We start from the raw sequence: 13,954 nt of genomic DNA, 5'->3' as shown, positions 1-13,954 counted from the left end.
GTCACCTATGCAAATTGGTGAGGCTTTTTATCCAACATTTCCCAGGAAAGGGGGGGTGCAAGTGTTGGGAGGATTGTTCATTGTTCTTAAGATCCAAGGGTCTGGGTCTGTAGTCACCTAGGCAAATTGGTGAGGCTTTTTACCAAACCTTGTCCAGGAAGTGGAGTGCAGGGTTTTGGGAAGTATTTTGGGGGGAAAGACGCGTCCAAATAGCTCTTCCCCAGTAACCAGTATTAGTTTGGTGGTGGTAGCGGCCAATCCAAGGACAAAGGGTGGAATATTTTGTACCTTGGGGAAGTTTTGACCTAAGCTGGTAAAGATAAGCTTAGGAGGTTTTTCATGCAGGTCCCCACATCTGTACCCTAGAGTTCAGCGTGGGGGAGGAACCTTGACAGAGAGAAATAAGCACATCTAGATAATGTGTGAATTCTGTCATATAGCCCACTTCCCATCAGTGCTGGGTATAACGAATGATACGCATAACCCTGAGGGCTCTCAAGGTGGATAATGTCTCCAGAAATGGGAAGGACGCCAACTTAGCCACAAGCATCATGTTAAAAGATAAAGTTGCTGTTCAGAGTTGTGGTCAAATTTCATGGATCCTGTTGTGACTCTGTACCGAGTGTTATCCTGCCTCTGCTGTCAGAGTGGATCCAGTGAGTCCAGTTTCATCGCGGGTGAGCAGAGACGAAGAAGAAGAGAGTCAGGTCTCTGCAAAAGCCTGGTGGTGGTCTGAGAATGTCTACCCCACAACATTATCATGAGACACCAGATACCCTAGCCTGAGGTGGCAGAGAGAAAAAATGTTGTGAACCCATCAAATGAAGGTGGTGAGGAGGGAGGTGCTGGTGTGCACAAGCATAGGAAGGGAGTAACAAAAACAGCTGGCTGGAGGGAGGTCAAGCACCACAGCCAGCAGATCCCAGGCAGTCGTCCATCAGAGAGAGGCAGAAAGCCAGCCACTTTCCTAGTGAGTGAAAAATGAGTAGCAGGCACAGTACCGTGCTGCTCTGTGGTACATGCAGGATGATGTGGCATTGGGTGAGTCCAGTTAGTGAGAAGCCAAGGCTAGGGGAAGGCGGCAATGGTATTAATGTGAAGTCAGTTGCTGCTGTGTTATGGATGGGTGCCAAAATAGAACTCCATTTTGAATGTCTATCGGTTGTGGCGGTGGTAGAACTGGTGATGGAAGGGAGGGGCATCTCATCGCCAGTCCAGGAAGTGATTTATACTTCATGTACCTTTCCTGTATCGGTAGAGCAATGGAAGCCCCTGAGTAACTTTTATTCTGAATGTTCATTATTAACTTACCTATTACAGGGAAGGGGTTGAGTGCAGTGTTAAGCATATGGAGGTAGGATTCTGCATGTACCCAGACCAACAGTTTTGCCAAAGCCAATGCTCCATCCCATAGGTAAATAGCACTGGCGTAACTTCTCAATGAACCTGCGCTGCAGCTGAGGTAAGGAGTGTCTGATGAAAAGTTACCAACCTTTAGAGCAGGGGTTCTTGACCTGGGAGCAGCAACCAGGAGACACAGCTCATCCTGCTCTTCCCAACTTTTTAAAGGGAAAGGGGTTTGCATCCAGGTGGGAGAGAGGGTCAGTATACAAAAGGGTTGAGAACTACTGCTGTGGGCAAACACTTGTTGTCAGTGTTCTGAGGGGGTTGACAATATCAGCAGCCCCCCCCCAAAAAATGCCAGTAAGTACAAAGTAAAGGCGATGATTCCCACCATCCCCATGCACACATATAGGGTCTCCATGTGTGGACTCGAACACCTTTTCCAGAATCCCACCTGAAGTCTGCCAGGGTCTGCCCACTCAGATCCCTTTGGGCACCAGGATCCAAATGTGTTCAAGTATTTGGTCTGGGATTTTATGACTACCTGATAAATAGCTGATTTATCCAACCTCTCCCTGCAGGTCTCTAAAATGCAATTGTCTGCTGATTACATTTGTACTGACTGTAAATTAGCAGCACAGCCTGACTGGCCTTAGCCAGCTGCATCCAGCACTCCTGAGATGGGGACAGGGTAAAGTTGCTGCAATGAGCTTGTGAGGTCATAAGCAGGATATGAGAGAGGTGGTGAGGGAGGAGGATGTCAACTTGGGGGATATTCTCAGAGGCACCAATAGTAGCTGTCTAACTCACGTTGAAAGTCTGAGAGAATAGGGCACCTCCCTGATGTTTTATGTCCAAAAATCATCTCTTCCCTTGACAAAGTAATAATCCTAAGGGAGATGAGACCTGGGCTGCCCAGAATGGGTTGTGGTATCCATGCTAAGAGGATGTTGCACAGGCTATAAATGTCCTGCTAGTTCACAGAGGCTTTGGGATGGGAGGGTGATAACCAAACCAAGCACAGAGGTGCAGGATAACAGAATAGTCCCCTATTTGTAGTAACAAATGCCACAGGATCAGCAGCGTCCATAGCAGGCAAGGCTGAGATTCCATTCTGTGCTGCTGGCATTCAGAGGGACTTCTGGGTTTGGATGATGCAATTTTGGCACAGGCGAAGAGGAAACTTTACGGTTTGTGCAAACGTGATGCAACTGTCCAGTTACGGTGGTACATGGTAAGTAATGTAAATGTTGGATTAGTGGGGGGGCTTCATCTTTACATTGTATTGTTGATTTGCATAATTTCTGAAATAAGCAAATTTTAAGGAATTTAATCACCTTGTTTATCTTTCCTAACCCCTGCAAAATGACCCCTCTCCAGGTGCTAAACACGGCTAGAAAATGTGCAGGCGTGTAATGGAAGACATTGCCAGCAGGAAAACGAGGCAGACCTCTGTGCTGCCTGTGAGAAGTCTCAGGAATGAGGCCTCCACATCAAGAACATACAAACTAAGAGCCGGGTGAAAGAATGGGAATTTTCTGTGAAAAATCCCATGTTTCTGTAGCGAAAACCCAAAATTCAAAAAAATTCAACGAGCTGTAAGAAAACACTAATTGCAAAAGTCTCTGCTTTTCAGCAGCCACTGTGGGCCAAATCCTGGTCTGATATAAATTGGGAATAATTCCACTGACGTGCAGGAGATATGCTAGCCGAACAAATTCCCATGGGGGTAGCTGGGAGCAGAGCATTGAACTGAGTTTTCAGTTCCATAGTTGAGGCAGTTGGGCTGTATTTGGAAGGAAGGGAGTTACCTTTCCACACATTTCAGTCTGTCACCTTTATAGTGACAATTGAGTGAGCACTAGGAATTCTGGTTTCCATCACTCCAGACGTACATGGAACCTTTGCTCCCCACAGAGCAACGTCACTCAACTAACACTCTGCATCTGCTTTGCATGTCTGCTCCCAGCCAACTGAATATTTCTGTTTGCAGATCTTGTTTTGTTTAAATAATGAAGTGTGGGTCAACATTTTGTTCGGAGGCAGGCTTTTTTTAAATCCACTCAGACTTGATATGGATTAAATATGAGAAACCCCCTACACACCCTGTGGAATACAAAGCCTTATTAAAGGTCATAATTTTCTAAAGGTTTGTATAGAAAGAATGTCTATATGAATAAGCCACAGAATGTATGGTTCTATTTTCCATGGCTGGGGAGTATAAAGCAAGTTTGCTCAGTGGCCAATGTTTCTTCCAACTCAAACTTTGAAAGAAAAGCTATTTAACATGTTACTGACTCTATTTTTGGATTTTCTCATTTAGTTTCTGGGCAGGCGGGAAACCTGCCTCCTACCTGATGGCCAGATATTGAAGGCATAATATCTCTCTGCAGGTTTGTCAGGGCTTTTCCATGATACAGTGTAGAATAAGTGTATGCTGCGTACAATATAAACAGAGGTTCCCTTTCTCTCTTACACTGTGGCCTAGTCAGATAAATTGTGTTGATGGTAGCACATCCAATGTCTTGTCCTCATGGTTTTGCCTAAAGGTACTGATGTTAACACATAGCATAAGAGTTGCTCCAGATAATGGAAGTGAAATTGGTGCCATTTCAGTTTAGAAAAGAACTGCATTTAAAGGAAGTCTTTAAACTTTGAGGTCTTTAGTAACTCAGTCAGAGGTTAGGGGTCTATTTCAGGAGTGGGTGAGGTTCTGTGGCCTGCAACGTGCTGGAGGTCAGACTAGATGATCACGATGGTCATTTCTGACCTTAAAGCCTATGAGTCTATGAAATATCTGTATTCAGGGTTCTGTTGTGCCCTTTCAATGGTAGGAGATATTGCCTGCAGCTTGTCAGCACTTCCACGATAAACTCCACCGGAAGTAAAATAGTTAGCAAGATTTTCTCTCCTTCCTCCCCAATATGCCCACCCTGTTGCTTTTCCATGCGCACACCTCCAACGGTGTGCACTTTGAGCAGTGTGAGTTTGAGGCTCGCGCACACTGAAAATTTTTACAGCTTTCATTTTTAAATGTTCCACTTAAAAAAAAAAATGGAGAGGGTCGCTGTCAGCTTCTGAAATGGCAGATGGATGGTTCCAGGATAAGCCCCGGGAGTAACATCAGGTGCGGGGGCTTCTCTCACATCAGGGTGTAGAGATGGCTGCAGGGAGGGGCCTAAGAGCAGGAAAGGTTTCTCCTCCTCCCAGCAGAATGAGTGCTAGTTTGGTGCTTTTCAGAGCCTCCTGTAGAGAAACATTTTTGAAATGAAAAGGCTTCATTCGGACTGCCTCTCATAGGGGGAGGTAGGGAGACTTGTATTGACAAAATGGTATCACGAGCAATATGCACTATCAGCTAGAAGGTAGGTGTGTCTCATTCAGTGCTCTCCCCCACCCCCACCCTGCAGCTACGAATACACCTGTGCCTAGTTTACTCCATCTCTGAGATGCGATAAGGTTCTTGAGTTCATGTACAGAGAGCTCTGCAGGCCAGGTACATACACACACACCCTGTCTATCTCAGGCATCCAGCAAGCATTTGGCCTGAAACCTGTAATCACTGCTATCATTTCTAAGCCTGCCCATGGTGGTGATGTTGTTCCAGACAAGACAAATGACCTCAGAGTGTAAATCCAGCAGTATGGAGCCCCTGCATAGAACTGTGAGCAAATACTCCGCCAGGTCCCCTGCTTGTCCTGCATTCGCACACAATCACTGTAGGCTGAGATTTTTCCAAGCTGTCTCGGAGCTTCGGCTGCTCCGTGTCCAAATCCTTTAGGTGGCTAAAATCTCTGCCAAAATGCTCACGTTTCATATTGCCTGCATGTTACGCTTTAAGAGGAAAATTTTCCACGGCACAAGGGGCCAGTTTTAAACCATTCATAAAGAGAACCTTAATATAAAGGCAGCAGGCATTATGACAGCGGCGTCTGCTCAGCAACGCTATCATGGTGCTTGGTCAGTAGAGGCAGCAATCATCTTTGCCTCTTCAGTGGCAGTGTCCTAGCCTTTATTTGAACAGGGGCACATTTCTTGGCTAGGAGCAAATAGGGGCCACACAGCGGTTGTGTGGCACCTGTCTGCCACTCCTCTAGCCACAGGTTTAGACTTTTTTCCTTTTTAAAAATCCTCAGAAATTAACCATAAAAATGATATCTATGCAATGTTAATGTTCGGCAATAAAAAGCCGGGAAATGCACAAGTCAAAGTTGAATGCAGAACCCTCTTGCACATATGCGTTATGGGAATCTTTAATTCCATGAGGTTAGCTGAGATACACGTGTATGAAGTTTGTAGCAAAAGGTATATTTTCAAAAGTGTGATCACATGACTAAACATTTGCAATGTATATGTGCAGAGAAGCCGAATGAAGGTTAGGCATGCAATCTTAATTTTTGCATTTCCTGCCTTTTGTTAGCCAGCGTTGTACGGTCAAGCAATCTTTCACTATTATCATTTGCATTTGACATACTGTGACTTAACTAAATTAACGTTTCATTTTTTGTTATGTTTACACATTTGATTTTGTGCCAAATGGCTGTGTTTGCTCAAGGGGACTAAATTATTTTATTGTTGGGAGTGGTTCTGCTCTCTGTCACATGCACATATTAAGGTCTGAAGTCCACCTTGTGGAAATGTTATCTGTACAGGAAAATATTGTATTTCCTTCCCTACCAATCAGTCACCACATTTAAAAAGTTATACTCGTGTTTTGTGTTAGACTGGCACATGAGGTGCAGTGGAGCCAAGACTGATTCTAACAACCCAATAACAGCTCCTATGTCTTATCTAGACAAACATATGTACACCAGCACAAGAAACAAAATTCTGCTACTGAGGCTACAGCTACACTACAGCCAGGATCGATGCTCTGAGATCAATCCACTGACGGTCGATTTAGCGGGTCTAGTGAAGACCCACCAAATCAACAGCAGATCGTTCTCCAGTCGACCCCTGTACTCTACCCCCAACAAGAAGAGTAAGGTAAGTCAACGGGAGAGTTTCTCCTGTCAACCCCCTGGGGTAACTTAACCTAAGGGAGGTTGACTCCAGCAACTTTATTCATGCAGCTGGAGTTGCGTAGCATATGATGTAGTGGTGGGAGTCTGCTATAGACCACCGGACCAGGGGGATGAGGTGGATGAGGCTTTCTTCCGGCAGCTCGCGGAAGCTACTAGATCGCATGCCCTGATTCTCATGGGTGACTTTAATTTTCCTGATATCTGCTGGGAGAGCAATACAGCAGTGCATAGACAATCCAGGAAGTTTTTGGAAAGCGTAGGGGACAATTTCCTGGTGCAAGTGCTAGAGGAGCCAACTAGGGGGGGCGCTTTTCTTGACCTGCTGCTCACAAACCGGGTAGAATTAGTGGGGGAAGCAAAAGTGGATGGGAATCTGGGAGGCAGTGACCATGAGTTGGTTGAGTTCAGGATCCTGACGCAGGGAAGAAAGGTAAGCAGCAGGATACGGACCCTGGACTTCAGGAAAGCAGACTTCGACTCCCTCAGGGAACGGATGGCCAGGATCCCCTGGGGGACTAACTTGAAGGGGAAAGGAGTCCAGGAGAGCTGGCTGTATTTCAAGGAATCCCTGTTGAGGTTACAGGGACAAACCATCCCAATGAGTCGAAAGAATAGTAAATATGGCAGGCGACCAGCTTGGCTTAATGGTGAAATCCTAGCGGATCTTAAACATAAAAAAGAAGCTTACAAGAAGTGGAAGGTTGGACATATGACCAGGGAAGAGTATAAAAATATTGCTCGGGCATGTAGGAATCATATCAGGAGGGCCAAATCGCACCTGGAGCTGCAGCTAGCAAGAGATGTCAAGAGTAACAAGAAGGGTTTCTTCAGGTATGTTGGCAACAAGAAGAAAGCCAAGGAAAGTGTGGGCCCCTTACTGAATGAGGGAGGCAACCTAGTGACAGAGGATGTGGAAAAAGCTAATGTACTCAATGCTTTTTTTGCCTCTGTTTTCACTAACAAGGTCAGCTCCCAGACTGCTGCGCTGGGCATCACAAAATGGGGAAGAGATGGCCAGCCTTCTGTGGAGATAGAGGTGGTTAGGGACTATTTAGAAAAGCTGGACGTGCACAAGTCCATGGGGCCGGACGAGTTGCATCCGAGAGTGCTGAAGGAATTGGCAGCTGTGATTGCAGAGCCATTGGCCATTATCTTTGAAAACTCGTGGCGAACCGGGGAAGTCCCGGATGACTGGAAAAAGGCTAATGTAGTGCCAATCTTTAAAAAAGGGAAGGAGGAGGATCCTGGGAACTACAGGCCAGTCAGCCTCACCTCAGTCCCTGGAAAAATCATGGAGCAGGTCCTCAAAGAATCAATCCTGAAGCACTTGCATGAGAGGAAAGTGATCAGGAACAGCCAGCATGGATTCACCAAGGGAAGGTCATGCCTGACTAATCTAATTGCCTTTTATGATGAGATTACTGGTTCTGTGGATGAAGGGAAAGCAGTGGATGTATTGTTTCTTGACTTTAGCAAAGCTTTTGACACGGTCTCCCACAGTATTCTTGTCAGCAAGTTAAGGAAGTATGGGCTGGATGAATGCACTATAAGGTGGGTAGAAAGCTGGCTAGATTGTCGGGCTCAACGGGTAGTGATCAATGGCTCCATGTCTAGTTGGCAGCCGGTATCAAGTGGAGTGCCCCAAGGGTCGGTCCTGGGGCCGGTTTTGTTCAATATCTTCATAAATGATCTGGAGGATGGTGTGGATTGCACTCTCAGCAAATTTGCGGACGATACTAAACTGGGAGGAGTGGTAGATACGCTGGAGGGGAGGGATAGGATACAGAAGGACCTAGACAAATTGGAGGATTGGGCCAAAAGAAATCTGATGAGGTTCAATAAGGATAAGTGCAGGGTCCTGCACTTAGGATGGAAGAATCCAATGCACCGCTAAAGACTAGGGACCGAATGGCTAGGCAGCAGTTCTGCGGAAAAAGACCTAGGGGTGACAGTGGACGAGAAGCTGGATATGAGTCAGCAGTGTGCCCTTGTTGCCAAGAAGGCCAATGGCATTTTGGAATGTATAAGTAGGGGCATAGCGAGCAGATCGAGAGACGTGATCGTTCCCCTCTATTCGACACTGGTGAGGCCTCATCTGGAGTACTGTGTCCAGTTTTGGGCCCCACACTACAAGAAGGATGTGGATAAATTGGAGAGAGTCCAGCGAAGGGCAACAAAAATGATTAGGGGTCTAGAACACATGACTTATGAGGAGAGGCTGAGGGAGCTGGGATTGTTTAGCCTGCAGAAGAGAAGAATGAGGGGGGATTTGATAGCTGCTTTCAACTACCTGAAAGGGGGTTCCAAAGAGGATGGCTCTAGACTGTTCTCAATGGTAGCAGATGACAGAACGAGGAGTAATGGTCTCAAGTTGCAGTGGGGGAGGTTTAGATTGGATATTAGGAAAAACTTTTTCACTAAGAGGGTGGTGAAACACTGGAATGGGTTACCTAGGGAGGTGGTAGAATCTCCTTCCTTAGAGGTTTTTAAGGTCAGGCTTGACAAAGCTCTGGCTGGGATGATTTAACTGGGAATTGGTCCTGCTTCGAGCAGGGGGTTGGACTAGATGACCTTCTGGGGTCCCTTCCAACCCTGATATTCTATGATTCATATGTCGACTTACCGTAGTAGTGTAGACATAGCCTCAGTGTTTCAGCTGTCATGGGCAGTTCATGGCACAGTGACCCCAGTAGCAACAACATCAGCAGCGCACAGAGCAGTAGCCACATGTGCAGCAACAAATCCAGCAGTGCTGCGCTGTATGGCTTCCAGAAGGAAGTTCCAACATATTTGGGAATAACTGGTATTATCTGTGGCTGTAGTCTATGATAATTTATACTAAAGGGAGTGGTTGGCAGGAACTCCTTGCAGCCCCAACTTTTTGAATGTTTAAGAATGTGAAGCGTATTTAGCATTTCAGCAACAGGAGAGACCCTACCATGAATCTTCCTCACTGTTTTAAAGCTGAGCATCTAAATTTCACAGATGTGATAGTTGTCACTCAGTTCCTCATTCGTTTCCTGCTGTGTCTCCAACGTGTGTCGAAGACTTCCTTCCCCCACAAAAAAGTAGGCTGCAATGGACAGTCTCTTGTCGGTTTCTCCTACATCTTTTCTCCGCCGATTCCTACCATGCAGTTGCGTCGTCAATACTAAAAGCTGCAGAACATTGAAATCTGCAAATGTGGGGATTGTGTCATTTTTAAAAATATCAAAAACAAACAGCACAAGGCGTAGCTGACTGATTGCATCATTCATTTTCAAAATTATTTTAATAAATGCCTCCATAATGGGATTTACTTGAAGCAGTTGTTGAATCTCAAGGTGCTGCACTGGAGTGCCACAGAGACCAGGTATCTTGCAGAATCAATCCCACTTGCTTGGAGTGCACAGGGCCTTGATTATGACTCTTAAGGGTCTTGAGTAGGATACCCCTTGTGAAGTCTCAGAAGTGTAGTATAGCGATAGTGAAAGCAGAGATGGCCCCAGACTGGATTCCCCCCTTCTCCTGAACTTTGGGGAAAGCTTTGATCTGCCCTAAAAATTCACAGCTTGGGTCTCAGACTAAAAGGGGCTGAAGAACACCAAAGGGTGCTGAGGGTACTCTTCAGTACACCATAGGAGATGATTGGCGTTTTGGCCCTATTTATTATTACCCCCCTTTGTTTGCCTGTGGTAAAGTGACTTGCCAAGGTCACACAGGAAATATGTTGCAGAGCCCGGAACATAGAACCTAGCTCTGCTGAGTCCCATTACAGTGCCTTAATCACAGAATCATTCTTCCTATCTCTGTTCCTACATACACAGACAGTTCATAGCTTAGCTCATCTTGCTGAGCTAGTAAAGGATTTTAATTTCGACCTGCAGAGTAGACAGCAAAGTCTGCTAAGAGATGGGAAAAAATGATTAAAAAGGCCTAAAACACTTACCTCTGCAACTCAGAATAAGAGATCACTAATTGTACATGAGGAGACTTACAGGGAGAAAAATATTCCTACAGACTTGCTAATTAACTTCTCTGATCAGTCATTCAGCTGGACTTCCAGTGAATTCTTAAGTGGGGCATATGCATTCTGGGGCACATGGCTATTTGCTGACTCATTCTCTCAACACTGCTTCTTTCAGTGCTGTCTGATACTAATATTTTCTTCTGGCCAAGTGTTCATCGTTTATGTCTTCCCCGTGGCCCCCAGTTCTTAGCATAAAGACATCCATTTTCATTCGTATATTTCTTTTGTGGTTGTTGTTCATGTGAGTCCCACATCTGAGACGCATGAAACCGTTTCTTGCTGAATGAGATTTGCTCTTCTAATGGAAAAGCAGCTGCTTTTTATTTCTCTATATACTGTCATTATTGCTGACAGCAGAAGTGTGCATCGTTCTGGGGAGTGTTTCTTGAAGAGGTGAGAGAAAGGGATTTTCTCTTTTTGCCTGACTAGGAAACAGAGATCCAGAAACTCCTGCATTCTAAACTTTGATTTGACACTGTGGCTCACAGCAAATCAGCTGGAGCTACTCTCTCTGCTTCATCAGGTGTTTTTGATGATTCATGTTAAACAGTTCTAAATATTTAACTGTAGCTGCCAACAGTCAAGCATTCACATTGTTTCTCTAGTGTCTCTCACCATGTTGGCTAATGGGATTCTTTTAAAAAATCCCTTAGTGATAGCATAAGTTGCTGATTGTGCGTTTTGGTCTCCTGAGTAAATTTCTCACTAGTTTCTAAGACTATTAAAATGTGCTAGATATTGGCACTGCATGGGTTAACTCTTGCCCATTTAAAGGGACAAAAATTGCAAGAACTTGCCAAAGCAAAGAGAGAGATGAGAGATGAGCTCATTCCTGCTTTCACTGAAATCCATGGCAAACCTTGTATCGGGGCAGGAGCAGACACTTATATACATAAAACTGCTATGTAATGCACTACTGCTACCCTTGCCCCTCTTTGTTAGCTTAATACCGTACAAGCTGGCACATGTACTAGGAAGTGCCCAAATCACAGGAAATAGTGCTTCATATTGTTGCCCCTTCTTCCAACACCAGTGTCCCACTGCTGACACTGGGACCAGCCCTTTGTGAGCAATAGCAAGGCTTTGATGACCACTTCGCAGTGGTGGAGAAATCGATTACTTGAAGTTTGGGTCTATTCTAAATGTAGATTGCTTCATTTACACTCCACAGCCACCCCTCCCCCCGACACACACACACACACCAACCCTACCACACAGCCAGTCACAAACAGCCTGGGTACAATTGCCTCTTTCAGTAATCTCAGGGCTTGTCTACACTTAATATGCTACAGCTGCACAACTGTAGCACTTCCTGGTAGACACTACCTCTGCTGATGGGAGGGATTTTCCCATTACTGTCATTAATCCACTTCCCTGAGAGGCAGTAGCTAGGTTTACGGAAGTATTCTTCTGTCAACATATTCTCTATATGGGAACTTAGGCTGGCTTAACTACTCCACTTGGGTGTGGATTTCTCATACCCTTGAGCAACATAGTTATGCCAACCTAATTTTCCATTGTAGACCAGGCCACACACCAATGCTAAATTCTCAGGAAACTTTCTTACTGTGTGCAACAGTTTCCTCTCCACAGAACTTTCTCGCAATAATACAACCTTTCTTCAGAGACTAAAAACTTGCTGGCCCACACAGAAAGAGTTTGTAAGACTATGTATAACTGCACCATCTGGTGACTCCTACCATAACAGTATCATTGCAAAAAACAAACACACAAAAATACTGCAAGCCCCATCAAATGCCCCAAACAATTATCGTGTTTTACATTGTACCTGTGCCTGAGTGTTGGAAGTTTTGTAAACTGAATGAATTATGCTCATCCTACAATTCTGTTCACCCATATCAAGCAGTTCACAACATTGTGCAAAGCTCAAGTCAGCTTTGGAATTAAAAAAATAGGAAACTTGTCAAAGCAAAGATTCAAAAATACTTTGTAACAAGTACAGTTAAGGAGTACTTTCACGGTTTATTAACTGGTTTGGAATGTAGTATCCAAAACAGAGATAAGAATAGTACAGAATAAAACAAGTCAAAGAATTCAGAGTAGTCAAAGAATTGTTACAAACTGTTAGGTTGGATTTTAGTGATATGTAAAGAGTTTTGTAACTTGTGTGACAAAGCTCTGTCCTTGCCTCTGTGGGTCCCGCGTTTCCTGGCGGATTTCGCTAGCCTCAGAGGCTCACTGTGACCCTCCACGTAACCCTTCTTTCTCTAGAGACAAGGGTCACAGTCTACTGAGGCATTTTCATCATAAGCCAGCGAGGGAGGTGAGGAGACTTTATCCTTCCTTGCACAGTTTCTGTTGTCTCCCAGTCTCAGTGATTAATCAGGGGGCAAAGGTGGAGGGGGGGGAGCCCGGGCCCACCCTCTACTCCGGGCTCCGGCCCAGGGACCCTAATAGTATCAGCTATGGTAGCTGACCTTTTAGAAACATGACATGTGCAATTCCCTGGGCTACTTCCCCCACAGCAGCCCTCACTTCCTCAAGCTTCACTTCACCCTTACCTCAGGGCCTCCTTCCTTGTGCCTGATATGGTGTGTACTACTCAGCCTCTCCAACAGCGCAACTTCTTCCCACAGCTCCTGACATGCACACCCACCTGACTAACTGGGAGGCTTTTAACTAGTTTCAGCCAGCCCCTGATTGGCTTCAGGTGTCCCAGTCAACCTAGCATTCTCCCGGCCTTCTGGAAAATTAATTGGCCCCAGGTGTCTTAACTGACCTGGAGCAGCTTCCATTTCACTTAACCTGGTACCAGGGATTTGTTTAGCCTGGAGCTAATATATCTATCTCCCACTACTTTTCCATAGCCATCTGGCCTTGCCCCATCACACTTGTAAAATCATACTATAAATGCTACTAGCTCAAATGCATATCTTTGAAACAAATGATCCATTTAAGGTGAGCACACTGTAAATTTCTTTTCCAGAAGTAGGGTATGTATGTCTCCTTTTCATATTGTACTTTTTTTGCCTTTAGACAATAAATTTAGCTCTTTGGTCTCTTGAACATTTTTAAGAACAAGCCACATGTGTACTCAAACAATTGGCTACATGTTTTAGCATATGTTTAAATGCCAAAAGAAGGGAGTGGGGAAAAACACCACTGTAGTGAATCTCAGAGCCGGCATTTTCTGCCCTTTTTTTCCAGTTCAACCAGTCTTCAGTTCTGCATAGTCAACTGCCAAGAGCTAACTTCTAAATATAGTTTTGTCAACTATTCCAAGTTTGTGAAATTCATGGACAAATTCCCGCAGGAGTACAGAGCATAATTCCAGACTGACTGAGAAAGATAAACTGATAGCGAGATTATCCCTACAAGCCTCAGCTGATGCAGCGGACACAGCCTCTCATTTGACGTTGACAGCTGTTGTCATTAGCTGAGCATCGTGGCTTCATTCCTTAGAATTCCCTAGGGAAATTCATTCCACAATGGAGAATGTGCCCTTTGAAGTGAATAATCTTTTCGGTGAGAAAACAAATGAATCATTACACCAATTGAAAAATTCTAAGGCATCCCTCCACTCACTGGAGAGCTACACTCCAGTACTGAGAAAGAA

At 45.0% G+C, this 13,954-nt stretch overlaps 1 protein-coding gene across 3 annotated transcripts in view; it reads left to right on the top strand.

The window, feature by feature from the left end:
* The first annotated feature begins 6,192 nt into the window (after positions 1-6,192).
* Positions 6,193-13,954, top strand: part of OTULINL (OTU deubiquitinase with linear linkage specificity like) — a 56,939-nt gene continuing 49,177 nt past the window's right edge. For 2 of the 3 annotated variants that reach the window (XM_077810789.1, XM_077810780.1), the window contains exon 1: positions 6,193-6,330. The gene's annotated coding sequence lies outside the window, so the exon portion shown is untranslated. The remainder of the gene's footprint in view (positions 6,331-13,954) is intronic. The other variant, XM_077810782.1, reaches the window with a different exon arrangement.

The sequence above is a fragment of the Eretmochelys imbricata genome, chromosome 2 (genome assembly GCF_965152235.1).
Source record: "Eretmochelys imbricata isolate rEreImb1 chromosome 2, rEreImb1.hap1, whole genome shotgun sequence".
NCBI lineage: Eukaryota > Metazoa > Chordata > Testudines > Cheloniidae > Eretmochelys > Eretmochelys imbricata.
Note: the sequence above shows the minus strand (reverse complement) of the source record. Positions and strands in the feature narration are given on the sequence as shown.